At 40.3% G+C, this 15,847-nt stretch overlaps 1 protein-coding gene across 2 annotated transcripts in view; it reads left to right on the top strand.

Moving 5' to 3' along the window:
- ELFN1 (extracellular leucine rich repeat and fibronectin type III domain containing 1) overlaps nucleotides 1-15,847 on the top strand; it is a 122,036-nt gene that overhangs the window by 58,007 nt on the left and 48,182 nt on the right. The window contains exons 1-2 of one of the 2 annotated variants that reach the window (XM_070761377.1): nucleotides 11,032-11,127; nucleotides 13,292-13,461. The gene's annotated coding sequence lies outside the window, so the exon portion shown is untranslated. Of the gene's footprint in view, nucleotides 1-11,031; nucleotides 11,128-13,291; nucleotides 13,462-15,847 lie in introns of those variants that run through there. The other variant, XM_070761378.1, reaches the window with a different exon arrangement.

Genomic DNA, 15,847 nt, shown 5'->3' with positions numbered 1-15,847 from the left:
ATTCCACCAGGGGAAAAACAGGCCTGCAGCATGTGGATGTCTCCCCCACATCCACAGTCCTTGGGGCAGGAGCTGGGCCAGAGCTAACCACAACACGTTGCTACCGATAACACAGAGACAGCTGAAGAAAGCTCGATATCCCCGTCTGGTTAGAGAGAATATTGGAAAACCTGCACACCTTAATTTGCAGGTAGGCCTTGAGATTGACAATTAAACCGATACAAATCAGTATTTATAAATTAGTGTGAACTAAGCACGTAATAGAGGTTTTTTGAGGGCATTTATACCGTGTATTTAGAAGTCAAACTCTCAAGTCTGCTTAGATTGACCTGATGTTTACATCAATGTCTTCTCTGCAGTCCATAAACTGCCTGTCTAACCCAGGTTCTCACATTCTTCTGCTCCTACTAATTTATATACTGGAGACAAATTATAGTCTGGTGTATATAAACATAGTGACTTTAATGCTATTATAATGCTAATATCTGTATATAATATTATTAATATTAATTTTCTTTTATTTCCTTCTGTACTTACCATTGTGTTTTCTTTTCTTTTTTTTAAGTGGAAAATTAATAAAAAAAACATTTAAAAGAGACAAAGATAAGAAGTCAATGTTGAATTAGCCCCTCTCATTGATCCCATTCTAGGTATGAGCCACCATTGTCCTGATTTGTCCATGAGCCAGACCCATCAGCAGTTGTCCATCTACTTTTTTAAAAAAATGCTACTCCTGGACTCTTTTCCCTCTTTAACCTTGAACATAATTACCATCCCTCCTTCATTTGTTTGCTTCTTTTTAAACTATGCCTCATTAGTCTTGCCTTGAGTGATCTATTCATTCTTTGTTGGTCTCATTCCATGCTCTGCTGCAAAGAACCATCCTCTATCTCTCTCTAAATCCTCCCCTCACCCTCAGCATCTCCCTGCATTGTCTTACGGTTCGTTTATATTTTTTGCAGATTTCTCCCGAGTTTTGCATCTATGCTGTCTGTTTACATCTACCATGCTACGTTTTGTATTTATTCCAATGTTGTAAGCCGCCCTGGGTCTTTGGAGAAGGGTGGCCTAGAAATTGAAAATTAAGTAAGTAAGTAGGTAGGTAGGTAGGTAAGTAAGTAGGTAGGTAGGTAAGTAAATAGGTTGGTATGTAGGTAGGTAAGTAGGTAGGTAGGTAGGTAAGTAAGTAGGTAGGTAGGTAGGTAGGTAGGTAAGGTAAGGTAAGGTAAGGTAGGTAGGTAAGTAAGTAAGGTAAGTAAGTAAGAAAGTAAGTAAGTAGGTAAGTAAGTAAGTAGGTAAGTAAGTAGGTAAGTAAGTAAGTAAGGTAAGTAGGTAGGTAAGTAAGTAAGGTAAGTAAGTAGGTAGGTAAGTAGATAAGTAAGTAAGGTAAGTAAGTAGGAAAGTAAGTAAGTAGGTAAGTAAGTAGATAAGTAAGTAAGTCAGGTAAGTAAGGTAAGTAAGTAGGTAGGTAAGTAAGTAAGTAAGTAAGGTAAGTAAGTAGGAAAGTAAGTAAGTAAGTAGGTAAGTAGGTAGGTAGGTAAGTAAGAAGGAAGGAAGGAAGGAAAGAAAGTATTGGCAGTTTTGTGTTAGCAAAAACATCTGAGGAGAGGGATTTAAGGGTAATAATTTCTGACAGTCTCCAAGTGGGTGAACCGTGCGGTCAGGTGGTAGGGAAAGTGAGTAGGATGCTTGGCTGCATAGCTAGAGGTATCAAAAGCAGGAAGAGGGAGATTGTGATCCCGCTGTATAGAGCGCTGGTGAGACCCCATTTGGAATAATACTGTGTTCAGTTCTGGAGACCTCACCTACAAAAAGAGATGGATCAAATTGAACGGGTCCAAATGGTGGAAGGTCTTAAGCATAAAACGTATCAGGAAAGACTTCATGGACTCCATCTGTTTAGTTTGGAGGACAGAAGGGAAAGGGGGGACATGATTGAAACATTTAATGAATAGAATATAATTTTTTTATTGGCCAAGTGTGATTGGACACACAAGGAACTTGTCTTGTTAAAAGGGTTAAATAAGGTTCAGGAGGGAAGTGTTTTTAATAGGAAAGTGAACCCAAGAGCAAGGGGCCACAATCTGTGGTGAGTTGGGGGAAAGATCAGAAGCAACGGGAGAAAATATTATTTGACTAGTAGATGCTTGTGACAAACTTCCAACAGACGTGGTTGATAAATCCGAAGTCACTGAATTGAAACATGCCTGGGATAAACATAGATCCATCCTAAGATAAAATACAGGAAATAGTATAAGGGCAGACTAGATGGACCAGGAGCTCTTTTTCTGCCATCAATCTTCTATGTTTCTATGAATGGAGAAGGAAGGAAGGAAGGAAGGAAGGAAGGAAGGAAGGAAGGAAGGAAGGAAGGAAGGAAGGAAGGAAGAATCCACAGTCACTGAATTGAAACATGCCTGGGATAAACATAGATCCACCCTAAGATAAAATACAGGAAATAGTATAAGGGCAGACTAGATGGACCAGGAGGTCTTTTTCTGCCGTCAATCTTCTATGTTTCTATCATTCTATCACTCCATCATTCCCCAGTGCTACCTATGGGTGAATAAGACCCAAAACCAGCCTGTGCCAGGGAAAATTAGTATCAGCAAAGAGAGAAACCCTCTTTCCAGCTGGATGTATTCCATCCGCAAATCCCCCCCCCCCGCCTTCCAAATTTGGTGAAAAACGCAGGGGATGGATAACAACCGTTCTTTTCTCCCACCCTAATCTCCTATTCAAAGTCAGCATTCGCTGGCCCCTGAGCTCGGGAGCTTGGCGGAAATCGCAACACACTGGCTCAACTGTGTAGCTTCAGTGTCTGTTTTTATCTTTTGTGTGTGTGTGTGTGTGTGTGTGTGTGTGTGGTTTTTTTTCCACGCTCTTCTCAAAGAGATGCTCTGTCTGTCCGTTAAGCAGCCTTTGCTCTGCCTGAGCCTTCTAGGGAAAAGAGATAAGGCTTGTTGTGCAACCTGCAGCTTGGCATTCTGGGAAGAGAGGAAAGAAGCCGGAGTATTAGTGGTGGGGGTGTCACAGGAGGAGGGGGGAGCGTGGAGAGGAAGCCAGCAGAACAGATTTGTATTTATTGGGCCTGCCGGTGCTGTAGGGAAACGAGAGCTCGGGGAAGAGAGAAAAGCAAACAGAACGAAGAGCTTTTTCTCGGCCTTGTTCCCTTGCGTGTGACCGTAGCAATAGCGTTTAGATTTATATACTGCTTTCTAGGGCTCTTACAGCCCTCTCTAAGCGGTTTAGAGAATCAGCCTCTTGCCCCCAACAATCTGGGTCCTCATTTTACCCACCTTGGAAGGAAGGGAGGGAGGGAGGGAGAGAGGGAAGGGAGGGAAGGAAGGGAGGGAAGGGAGGGAGGGAGGGAAGGAAGGAAGGGAAGAAAGGAAGGATGGAAGGAAGGAAGGAATAGCAATAGTATTTAGACTTATACACCGCTTCCTAGTGCTTTCACAGCCCTCTCTAAGCGGTTTACAGAATGAGCCGGGGTGGTGCAGCAGGTAGAGTGCAGTACTGCAGGCCACTGAAGCTGACTGTAGATCTGAAGGTCAGCAGTTCAAATCTCATCACCGGCTCAAGGTTGACTCAGCCTTCCATCCTTCAGAGGTGGGTAAAATGAGGATCCGGATTGTGGGGGTAATAGGCTGGCTCTGTTAAAAAGTGCTGTTGCTAACATGTTGTAAGCCGCCCTGAGTCTAAGGAGAAGGGCGACATAAAAATTAATTAATTAAATAAATAAATAAATAAATAAAAATAAATAAGCCTCTTGCCCTCAATAGTCTGGATCCTCATTTTATCCAGGAAGGAAGGAAGATAGAAAGGAAAGAAGGAAAGAAGGAAGGAAGGAAGGAAGGGAGGGAGGGAATGAATGAATGAAGGAATAGCAATAGCATTTAAACTTATCTACTGCTTCCTAGTGCTTTTACAGCCCTCTCTAAGCAGTTTACAGAATCAGCCTCTTGGCCCCAACAATCTGGGTCCCCATTTGACGAAGGAAGGAAGGAAGGAAGGAAGGAAGGAAGGAAGGAAGGAAGGAAGGAAGAGCAATAGCATTTAAACTTATCTACTGCTTCCTAGTGCTTTCACAGCCCTCTCTAAGCGGTTTACAGAATCGGCCTCTTGCCCCCAACAATCTGGGTCCCCATTTGACGAAGGAAGGAAGGAAGGAAGGAAGGAAGGAAGGAAGGAAGGAAGGAAGGAAGAGCAATAGCATTTAGACTTATCTACCACTTCCTAGTGCTTTCAGAGCCCTCTCTAAGCGGTTTACAGAATCGGCCTCTTGCCCCCAACAATCTGGGTCCTCATTTGACCCACCTGGGAAGGATGGGAGGCTGAGTCAGCCTTGAGCCTGGTGAGAGGTGAAACTCACCTCTTTTTCTTGGGGTGCCCCAGTCCTGCCTGGTTGGGAATGCTGGGAGCTGTAGTCCCAATGGGCCTGGAAGGCATCAGATGGCGGAAAAGCAATTTGGAAAATTTTAAAATTCAAGGAAAATTTTCAGTGAGGATCGGGAAAACAGGATGCAGATTTAAGGCTCTGGGGACACTAAATTTCCTCACTTGATGTTTGTGAACGTGTGTGTTTTAATGATATTTTAATGGGTGAAATATAATAAAGATCAACAAAAATGATACCGCTGGTGATTACACGGTTAAGAAAAAGACACACATTACAGTGATTAAAGTAAACTCAACATCAAAAAAGGGGGGGAAATGAATTAAAAAAAGAGAAAAAAATGAGATTCTTATAGTTTCAGTATGAGATCAATCCGTTCCTTAAACGTAGCGTTAAATCTAGGCCACATGAAAACATGTTGTTCCATCTCTTCATTGCCACGTTCGCGTGTGACTTTTTTACAGCGGCTCCCTGGCTACAAAAGATGGAAAAGTTTGAACTACAGGAAGGATGTTTTGAAAAGGCAGTTAGTTCTCGACTTACAGCATTCGTTTAGAGGCCATTTGGAGTTAAAAACCTGGGAGTAGAACCATCTCCGGTTCTAGGACTCGCTTAGGAAGGAAAGCTAAATGGGTGGCCTTGGACCTCTCAGCCCAATCCCACCTCAAACAATTGCTGTTGAGTAAAATAAAAGGCAGGTGTCAGGGGGAGATCCAGGCAGTTAGTTAGTTAGTTAGTTAGTTAGTTAGTTAGTTAGTTAGTTAGTTAGTTAGTTTCTTTCTTTCTTTCTTTCTTTCTTTCTTTCTTTCTTTACTTACTTACTTACTTACTTACTTACTTACTTACTTACTTACTTACTTACTTACTTACTTACTTACTTACTTACTTATTGGATTTGTATGCCGCCCCTCTCCGCAGACTCGGGGCGGCTAACAACAATGATAAAAACAGCATGTAGCAATTCAATTGATAAAACAACTAAAAACCCTTATTATAAAACCAAACATACACAAAAACATACCATGCATAACTTGTAATGGCCTAGGGGGAAGGAATATCTCAACTCCCCCCATGCCTGGTGGCATAAATGAGTCTTCAGTAGTTTACGAAAGACAGGGAGGTTGGGGGCAGTTCTAATCTCCAGGGGGGGGAGTTGGTTCCAGAGGGCCGGGGCCGCCACAGAGAAGGCTCTTCCCCTGGGACCCGCCAGTTCAAATGGGTGTAAATATTCATTGCAAGCTTAAGCTCTCTATAAGAATCTGACCTACTAAGAGTCAAAGCAAATTGGTGATAGATAAGAGTCAACAGAATTCGAGGTGGGCTGAACTTAGATCTCTTTTTGGGTGCGGGCAAGAAATCAAATGTGGAAGCTATGGATAAAATAAAAGGCAGGTGTCAGGGGGAGATCCATGCAGTTCAAATGGGTGTAAATATTCATTGCAAGGTTAAGCTCTCTATAAGAATCTGACCTACTAAGAGTCAAAGCAAATTGGTGATAGATAAGTCAACAGAATCCAAGGTGGGCTGAACTCAGATCTCTTTTTTGGGTGTGGAAGGACTTGAGATGGATGATGCATTTGACTCCTCTCTTGGGCTCATAGTGGTCATCTCCTTCAATCCTACTGGGATTTTAGGTCATGTAGTTTCAATGAATTAGATTTGTGTTTGTATTATTTGTTTTATATTATAGGTTATGAACCGCCCTGAATCCTCGGACATGGGCAGCATACAAAGCTAATAAATAAATAAATAAATAAATAAGTAAGTAACTAAGTAAGTAAGTAAGTAAGTAAGTACGTACGTACATACATACATACATACACAAACAAACAAACAAACAAACTCATACATGAATGTGTGAATACATGAATGAATGAATGAATATAATAATAATAAAATAATAATAATAATAATAATAATAATAATAATAATAATAATTTATTAGATTTGTATGCCGCCCCTTTCCAAGGACTCGGGGCAGCTCACAACAACAATAACAATAACAATATAATACGAATCTAATAGTTAAAACTAAAATTAAAATCCCACTATCATTAAAAACAATCAATACTACACAATGAATGAATGTGTTTTCTTCCGGTCTTTCATTAATCTAGTCTTGCTAGAGACAGAAAGGTGGTTTAGGAAGTCCTATTAAAGGCTCCGCTTTGCCGTCTCGGTCTGACAGAAGCAAGGCCCAGTTAAGTGCAAACTATCAACGTGGTCTTTTTTGCCCTCCTTTTTTCATTCCCTTCAAAGGCCTTTGGCTGTGCCTCGTGGTTGCCTTTTCCTTCGCGTGAGAAATTGCTGCTCCCTTTGACAAAAGGCCAAGGGGTTGTCAGGAGTTCGAGAGCTACCACAGTTCAGCGGGTGGGAAATAGCATGGTTGCTGTCATGCCCTCCCCAGGGGTTTGGAATTCTGACCTCGATGACGTAGAAATTGGAGGGAGAAGGAAGTCAACCAGGGTTAGACATTTGCACAGGGCGGCACAAAAAAAGCCCCTATTCTTAGCACCCCGAGAGCAGATGAAGTTTCCTACCTTCTTTCTTTCTTTCTTTCTTTCTTTCTCTTTCTTTCTTTCTTTCCTTCCTTCCTTCTTTCTTTTTTCCATCTTTCTATTATCTATCCACCCACCCAGCCATCAATTCTTTTTCTTTCTCTCTTTCTTTCTTTTTCTTTCTTTCTTTCTTTCTTCCATCTTTCTATCATCTATCCACCCACCCATCCATCATTTCTTTTTCTTTCCTTCTTTCTTTCTTTCTTCCATCTTTCTATCATCTATCCACCCACCCACCCATCCATCATTTCTTTTTCTTTCTTTCTTTCTTTCTTTCTTTCTTTCTTCCATCTTTCTATCATCTATCCACCCACCCACACATCATTTCTTTTTTTCTTTCTTTCTTTCTTTCTTTCTTTTTTTCTTTCTTTCCTTCATTCTTTCTTTCTTTCTTTTTCTTTCTTTTTTCTTCCTTCCTTCTTTCCTTCCATCTATCCATCCATCCATTTATCATCTATCCCTCCCTCTCTCATCTACCCACCTACCTAGCTACCATCCACCTAGTTCTATCACAGAGCACAAGCTACCTGTCAACATGACGGAGATAAAAATTAAGCTTCTTTCTCCCAGATACTTTCTAGTAACAGGAGTAGAAGCGAACCTCAAAAGAGTCAGACGATGTCAGAGAAAACGGATTTAATCAAAACCCGTCTTTGGTTTCAAGTTATTCATTGTGCTGATTGCCTGGCTAGGAGCTATTGTTCCAGTGACAGCAGGATCCTGCTCTGAATGGTGGTTAAATCCAGGGAAAGTGAATGCAAAAATTATTCTTCTGCTCATCAGATCAGCTGCTTTTGTGCAGGGAGGATGCATCACTGCAGTTTAATAACAGAAATAAGTTGGGAAGCTTTTAAAGTCTCAAAGCTGCTCAGATTCATGGAGAGAGCATGAATGTTACTCTGGTACTTTCCCCAGGATTTTTTTCTGCACCAGAATATATTTGGGGGAGGAGGGGGCTGTAAAATAATGTTGGTGCATTACTCAAAAAATGGTTTTTGAGTAAGAGACAATGAAGGAGATGTCAGTACTTTACTTGACTATTTCAGTGTCCAGTTCTGGAGACCTCACCTACAAAAAGATATGGACCAAATTGAACGGGTCCATAGATGGGCTACAAAAATGGTGGAAGGTCTTAAGCATAAAACTGATCAGGAAAGACTTCATAAACTCCATCTGTCTAGTCTGGAGGACAGAAGGAAAAGGGGGGGACGTAATAGAAACATTTAAATATGTGAAAGGGTTAAATAAGGTTCAGGAGGGAAGTGTTTTTAATGGGAAAGTGAACCCAAGAACAAGGGGGCACAATCTGAGGTCAGTTGGGGGAAAGATCAGAAGCAACGTGAGAAAATATTATTTAACTGAAAGAGTAAAAGATTCTTGGAACAAACTTCCAGCAGACGTGGTTGGTCAATCCACAGGAATTGAATTTAAACATGCCTGGGATAAACAAAAATCCATCCTAAGATAAAATACAGGAAATAATATAAGGGCAGACTAGATGGACCAGGAGGTCTTTTTCTGCCGTCAGACTTCTATGTTTCTATGAGATGTCAGTACTGTGTACTTCACTAGTTGGTTTTTCCGATATATAACTTAAGCCAGCAATGTATGGTTAAGAGAATTAGCACATTAGCATCAGGAATAATTAGAGAACATTATATTAAACCAAAAGACTACTTTATTGTCCATATGTTAACACTGCTGCGAGATTGGCATATGCTCAAAACTGGAAAGATCAAAACCTCCCGTCAGATAACATGATAATTAATAAAATAACGGATTGTGCTGAAATGACCAGGCTTAATTATAAATTTCACAATAAACAAGAAAGAGAATTTTTTTTCTTTAACCGTATGGGAAAACTTTTACGAATGGCTAGAAATTAGAAGAGATAATACAAACAAGTCAAATAAACAGGGAAAAATTGTTAAAATGTGATCAACAAATGTAATGAAAGTAGTAAATGATATAGATGTAGGATAGAGAAGTATGGATATATGTGTGTTATATATATATATATATATATATATATATATATATATATATATATATATATATATATATATATAGATTGTTCTGAGTTCGGGTTTTGCCCTGTGTAATGTTTTGCATGTCTATGCGACGTTTCGGCGAAATCACATTCACCATCATCAGGCTGAAGTTCCAATCTTTGTGTTGTTGTAAATGGAATGTTAGCAACTGTCATTTCTTCCCACTTCAGCCTGATGATGGTGAATGTGATTTCGCCGAAACGTCGCATAGACATGCAAAACGTTACACAGGGCAAAACCCGAACTCAGAACAATCTACATACATATACCCGTGAAAATTTACGAAAACAAATATATATATATATATATATATATATATATATATATATATATATATATATATGTCACATGTTTAAGCTGAATTTGAAAATTAAGGGAGACTAGGATAGATCTATTTCGGCCTTATTTTGGCCTCATCAGCTAGCCATACCCACTGGGACTTGAACCTGCAACCTTTGCCTTGTAAGGCAGAGAATTATCCTCTAGGCTACAGTATCCAATCCCTTCAGCTCTGTACCAGGGAAGGGTTACATTTTGTGTCGAATCACCCTGGTATATTGAAGGAACATCACAGCTCCTTTTTTGCCTCTCGGCCCAACCCAGGGCCATTTCCAAGGCAGTTAATTTTATTGATAGCCGACAATTCTATCTGTATGTGTCACATGTTTAAGCTGAATTTGAAAATTAAGGGAGACTAGGATAGATCTATTTCGGCCTTATTTTGGCCTCATCAGCTAGCCATACCCACTGGGACTTGAACCTGCAACCTTTGCCTTGTAAGGCAGAGAATTATCCTCTAGGCTACAGTATCCAATCCCTTCAGCTCTGTACCAGGGAAGGGTTACATTTTGTGTCGAATCACCCTGGTATATTGAAGGAACATCACAGCTCCTCCCCAGCTAGAAGAAGTAATATTGTGAAGTATAAATATATCTGGAAATGAAAAAGTTGCAAAAGTGGTTAGTACTATATTTACTTTATCTGTTTGCATTTCATGTGTTTTTGTATATTATTTATTTATTTATTTATTTATTTATTTATTTATTTATTCATTCATTCATTCATTGTCCAATATACAATACATATGAAAGAGAATAGACATTAAGTAACATATATAAAGATAGGAAGTAAAAAAGAAGAGAAGTAGATGGGAAGGAGAGAATATATATGATATATGGGATAAGGAAAGACAATTGGACAGGGGACGATAGGCACATCAGTGCACTTATGTACGCCCCTTACTGGCCTCTTAGGAATCTGGAGAGGTCAATCGTGGAGAGTCTAAGGGAGAAATGTTGGGGGTTGGGGGTTGACACAATTGAGTCCAGTAATGAGTTCCACGCTTTGACAACTCGATTTTTAAAGTCATATTTTTACAGTCAAGTTTGGAGCGATTAATATTAAGTTTGAATCTGTTGCGTGCTCTTGTGTTGTGGTTGAAGCTGAAGTAGTCGTTGACCAGAAGGACGTTGCAGCATATGATCTTGTGGGCAATACTTAAATCGTGTTTTAGGTGCCGCAGTTCTAAGCTTTCTAGGCCCAGGATTGTTAGTCTATTTTCGTAGGATATTCTGTTTCGAGTGGAGGAGTGAAGGGCTCTTCTGGTGAAATATCTTTGGACGTTTTCGAGAGTGTTGATGTCTGAGATGTGGTGTGGGTTCCAGACAGATGAGCTGTATTCGAGAATGGGTCTGGCATAGGTTTTGTAGGCTCTAGTCAGTAGTGAGAGATTGCCAGAGCAGAAGCTACATAGGATCAGGTTAACAACTCTAGAAGCCTTTTTGGCGATATTGTTGCCGTGGGCTTTAGCACTTAGGTCATTCGATATTAGTATTCCAAGGTCTTTTACTGAGTGTGGGTTGGCTGCAAGAATTTGTTTATTCAGTTCATATATCTTGTTTACAGGTGGTTTGTTTATAACTAAAAAAACTCAATAAAGATTAAAATTAGGAAGAAAAAGAAAAGAGAACTTAAGGGCTAGTGCTGCAATTAGCTATAAGAGGGGCCCATGTGTTTTTCTCTTTCTCCCTGATCTCTTACTGATTATGTTCTGTTAGTTTGTCTGCAACTGCTGTAAAACTGCTTTGTGCTAAATGCTGGTTTAATGTATATGTATTATGTAAGTAAGCTTGAAGTTGGTTTATATGTATTGACTAAGACTTACTTTGTATATGTATTGAGAATATTGCTTACTGTAATATGTGTTTTTTAAAAAAAATATTTTTTATTGAATACTATACATTAAAAAGAACAATACATATAAATATACATAAATATACATACAAACATTAATACATGTATACCTATAGAACAAACAAACATTATTTAAATTAAAAGATTTCAGTCCATTAAACATATTATCTCTAAAAGAAAAGAACTTTCTTACAGTCGGTATAAAAATTTTGTTCTGGTTATTAATTTTAATATACATATTTGTTCTGCTTTTTAATGCCTTATTTCAAACAATATAACAATATTTCAATCAATTCAAAGCATCTATCTCATTATATATCTTCCACAAGTTATTGTTTTAGTAATATTGTTTTTCCTTACTTTTATATCTAATGGAGGATTGTATTGTAATTTTATTTTTCTTTCCATATTTCTAACCATTCATAAAACGAGTTCCAAGTTTTATAATATTCCGAGTCTTCTTGTTATTTAGTTTTAATGTCAACGTATCTGCTTATTTTAATGGGTACATGGCTAGGACTGGAACTGACTGTGCTATTTGTCTACTGTAAATAATATTTATACATTCAAGGTATGTAGTCTAGTTATTTGAGGCACCCGTTCATATCTGTATGAATATTAGCTATATATCTACAACCTCCACATTTGTCCTCTGTGCTCAGTAGTTCTGCTAAACTCCTTAAGTCCTTGGAGAAGGGCAGCATACAAATCCAATTAAATAAATAAATTAATATGTAACAGGAAGTTTTGGAGAGAAATATTTCTAGATCTGTAATAGGCCAAAGCAGAGTTGGTCAATATTTGGCAAAGGATCAACAGAGATTTATATATACTGTATTTATATAGGCATTGACCATTCTGTTGCTGAAGTCGTATTTTCTGCATTCTAGTTTTGAGCAGTTTACATTGAGTTTGAATCTATTACGGTGCTCGTATATTGCTGCAGTTGAAGGTGAAGTAGTCATTAACAGGAAGGACATTTTGGTAGATGATTTTATGAATGACATCAGAGGCGACGTAGTTTGTATATTGTCTAATTGCAGTATTTCAAGTCTGGTGGAATAAGGGTGTTCCCTTGCGAGCGGAGGAGATGAGGGACTCTTCTTGTGAAATATTTCTGGACTCTCCCGATTGTATTAATGTCTGATATACAATGGGGGTCCCTAGGCAGGTGAGCTGTATTCCAGAATTGGTCTAACAAATGTTTTGTAAGCTCTGGATAGCAGTGCAATGTTGCCAGAGAAGAAGCTACGTGAGATTAGATGAACAACTCTTAGTGCTTTTGGGGCAATGTTGTTACAGATGGTCAGATTGAAGAATGCTCCCATCCCACAAATACAACAGGCCAATCCAACCTTTGGATTGCATTCGTGGTCTTTGAGCCATTGTCTTGGATGTTCCTTCATGACTTGTAGTGCTTATTTTTATTTTATTTATTTGTCTGTTTTGTCATGTACGTATTGGTGGCATACAAAGATATAATATTTATATACATGATACTAGTAAGAGAAAACATTAGGACGGGATGGCACACTGGTGCACTTATGCACGGCCCTTTCTGTCCTCTTAGGAATCAGGAGAGGTCAACAGTGGACAGTCTAAGGGTCAACTTTTGGGGGGTTGGGTGATGATACTACAGAGTCTGGTAGTGAGTTCCATGCATCATCTACTCAGGTACTAAAGTCGTATTTCCTGCAGTCGAGTTTAGAGCAGTTTCCTTTAAGTTTGTATCTGTTGTGCGCTTGTGTGTTGCTGTGGTTGAAGCTGAAGTAGTCGTTCGAAAGGAAGGACATTGTAGCAGATGATTTTATATTCTATGCTTAAGTCGTGTTTAAGGGGACGTAGTTCTAAGCTTTCTAAACCTAGGATTGTAAGTCTAGTTGTGTAGGGTATTCTGTTGCAAGTGGAGGAGTGAGATGATAAAGTATCTTTGGACATTTTCTAGGATGTTTATGTCCCGAAATGTGGTGTGGGTTCCAGACAGATGAGCTGTATTCAAGGATTGGTCTGGTGAAAGTTCTGTATGCCTCTTGGATTCTCTGTGACCAGAAAACACCTGTTAAATTTTTGTTATTTCTTTGCATTTCAAGGTTGACCTTGCTGACTGGCCCTTCCGGGGTTTTTTGCAACTGGGGTCCATCGGGTTTGCCGGTGAAGCACCGATCATGAGGAAGCAAAGTCCATGATTGCCAGCAAAGAACATCAACTCCGTGGCTGCTCTTGGAGCCCCATCATCAGGACTGTGGTTCCCATCAGCAAGGTAAGACGTTGCAGCCGAGACTGAGAAAAGGCTGCGAAAAGAAGGGGATGGGCCAACCAAGAAAGTGCAGCCCTTAATGGCAAGTTGGTTGGCTGGTTGGCTGGTTGGCTGGTTGGCTGGCTGGCTGGCTGGCTGGCTGGCTGGCTGGCTGGCTGGCTGGCTGGCTGGCTGGCTGGCTGGCTGGCTGGCTGGTTGATTGATTGGTTGTATTATGAGTGGTCCACATCTGGCTCAGCTGGTCACGGATTTCGAGGACCAGGAGACGGAGGAATCCTGGCACCTGAGTCTGAGAGTGAAGGGGAATTGGAGACTGGGGAACCACCAGAACTGTAGAATCAGCCCTTGATCGCAGCCCTCCAAGCTCCTCTCACATTGACTCTTAACGGTTAAGGTGATAGAAGGTGAGCATGATTAAATGGCACGGGGAAGAATAATCCCGACGATATTTGACAGCTCTGCAAATAATGTAGAATGTACAAATTGTGGACGGAAGGATTTTTCTCTCTCTTGCAATCAGGGTTATGAACTGAAATTCATCTTGTGGGCGGACGGGGGCTGGGGAAAGGCCACAGCTAATAAAAGAGTGAATTGTGGAGGGGAATTGCTTCCAGTTGTTGGAACAGAATTGTTTACGTTACCCAGTTGGAGAAAAGTTTGGTAGCCCCTTCAATGGATAGATAGATGGATGGATGGATGGATGGATGGATGGATGGATGATAGATAGGTACATAGGTACACAGATACATAGATACATAGATGCATAGATAGATTTTAGATAGATAGATGTTTATGTTTATGTTTATTAGATTTGTATGCCACCCCTCTCCATAGACTCGGGGCGGCTCACAATACAATAAAACAATTTATAACAAATCTAATAATTTATAATTTAAGATATTTTAAAAACCCCATTATTAAACAGACATACATACAAGCATACCATATATAAATTGTATAGGCCCAGGGGAGATATCTCAGTTCCCCCATGCCTGATGACAAAGGTGGGTTTTAAGGAGTTTACGAAAGGCAAGGAGGGTAGGGGCAGTTCTAATCTCTGGGGGGAGCTGGTTCCAGAGAGTCGAGGCCGCCACAGAGAAGGCTCTTCCCCTGGGGCCCACCAACCGACAATTGTTTAGTTGACGGGACCCGCGAGAAGGCCCACTCTGTGGGACCTAATCGGTCGCTTGGATTCGTGCGGCAGGATGCGGTCTCGGAGATATTCTGGTCCAATGCCATGAAGGGCTTTAAAGGTCATAACCAACACTTTGAATTGTGACCGGAAGTTGATCGGCAACCAATGCTAGATTGATAGATAGATGGATAGATGGATAGATGGATGGATGGATGGACGGATGGATGGATGAATAATTTGGAGCAGAAGAACAGAACATGGCTATCTTCCCCCTCACGTCTTCTCTGAGATTGCAACACAAAATTATAGGGTTGGACCAAACTGACTTCCTATGCAAGGGGTTGTATTTGTGTGTCCGTTCTCTTCGTGTTGTGTTCTTCTGAAATTATAGTGGAAAGGTGTACATAGGAAAGAGTTAAGCTGTCCATAGGAAAGACTTAAAAGAGCCAAGATGACAGCCACAATGATGTGGAGACCACCGCAAGGGCAGGGCTGGTGAAAGACGCAACTTTTGACAGCTGTCAACTCGATTGCATTTGATCCCCTTGGCGGTTGTGGGAATGATGGAGCTTCATTTTTCAACAGAGAAGGATTGAAAAGGAGGAGAAGAATGGATGGATATATAATGGATGGATAAATAAATTTAGCTATCTATATACATATTTATTTACATATCTTCATATATTTATAGACTTATATATCTATTTATATCTATATACAGTGGTCCTCTACTTAAGAACTTAATTCGTTCCCTGACCAGGTTCTTAAGTAGAAAAGTTTGTAAGTAGAAGCAATTTTTCCGTAGGAATCAATGTAAAAGGAAATAATGCGTGCAAACCCATTAGGTGCAAACCCATTAGGAAAGAAATAAAAGCTTGGAATTTGGGTGGGAGGAGGAGGAGGAAGAACAGGAGGAGGAGGAGGACAGTCGCTGCCGAAGGAAGAAGGGGAGGGGAGGGGAATCAAAAAAATCCCAAACTTTAAGGCTTAAAAAAAAAAAAGAGGGACTCTGAGCCGGCGAGGAGGAGCATGCGCCTCCCATACACCCGGCGCAAGGCTGCCTCCCATACACTGTGCCAGAGAGAGAAACCCAGGGGGAATGGCAGGAAACTGACCGGGCCTTCGTGCCGCTCTCAAATTTCCTGAGAAATTTTTCCAGGCTCAAGTTCTTAAGTAGAAAATGGTTCTTAAGAAGAGGCAAAAAAATCTTGAACATCCGGTTCTTATCTAGAAAAATTCATAAGTAGAGGCGTT

The sequence above is a fragment of the Erythrolamprus reginae genome, chromosome 9 (assembly GCF_031021105.1).
Source record: "Erythrolamprus reginae isolate rEryReg1 chromosome 9, rEryReg1.hap1, whole genome shotgun sequence".
Taxonomy (NCBI): domain Eukaryota; kingdom Metazoa; phylum Chordata; class Lepidosauria; order Squamata; family Dipsadidae; genus Erythrolamprus; species Erythrolamprus reginae.
Note: the sequence above shows the minus strand (reverse complement) of the source record. Positions and strands in the feature narration are given on the sequence as shown.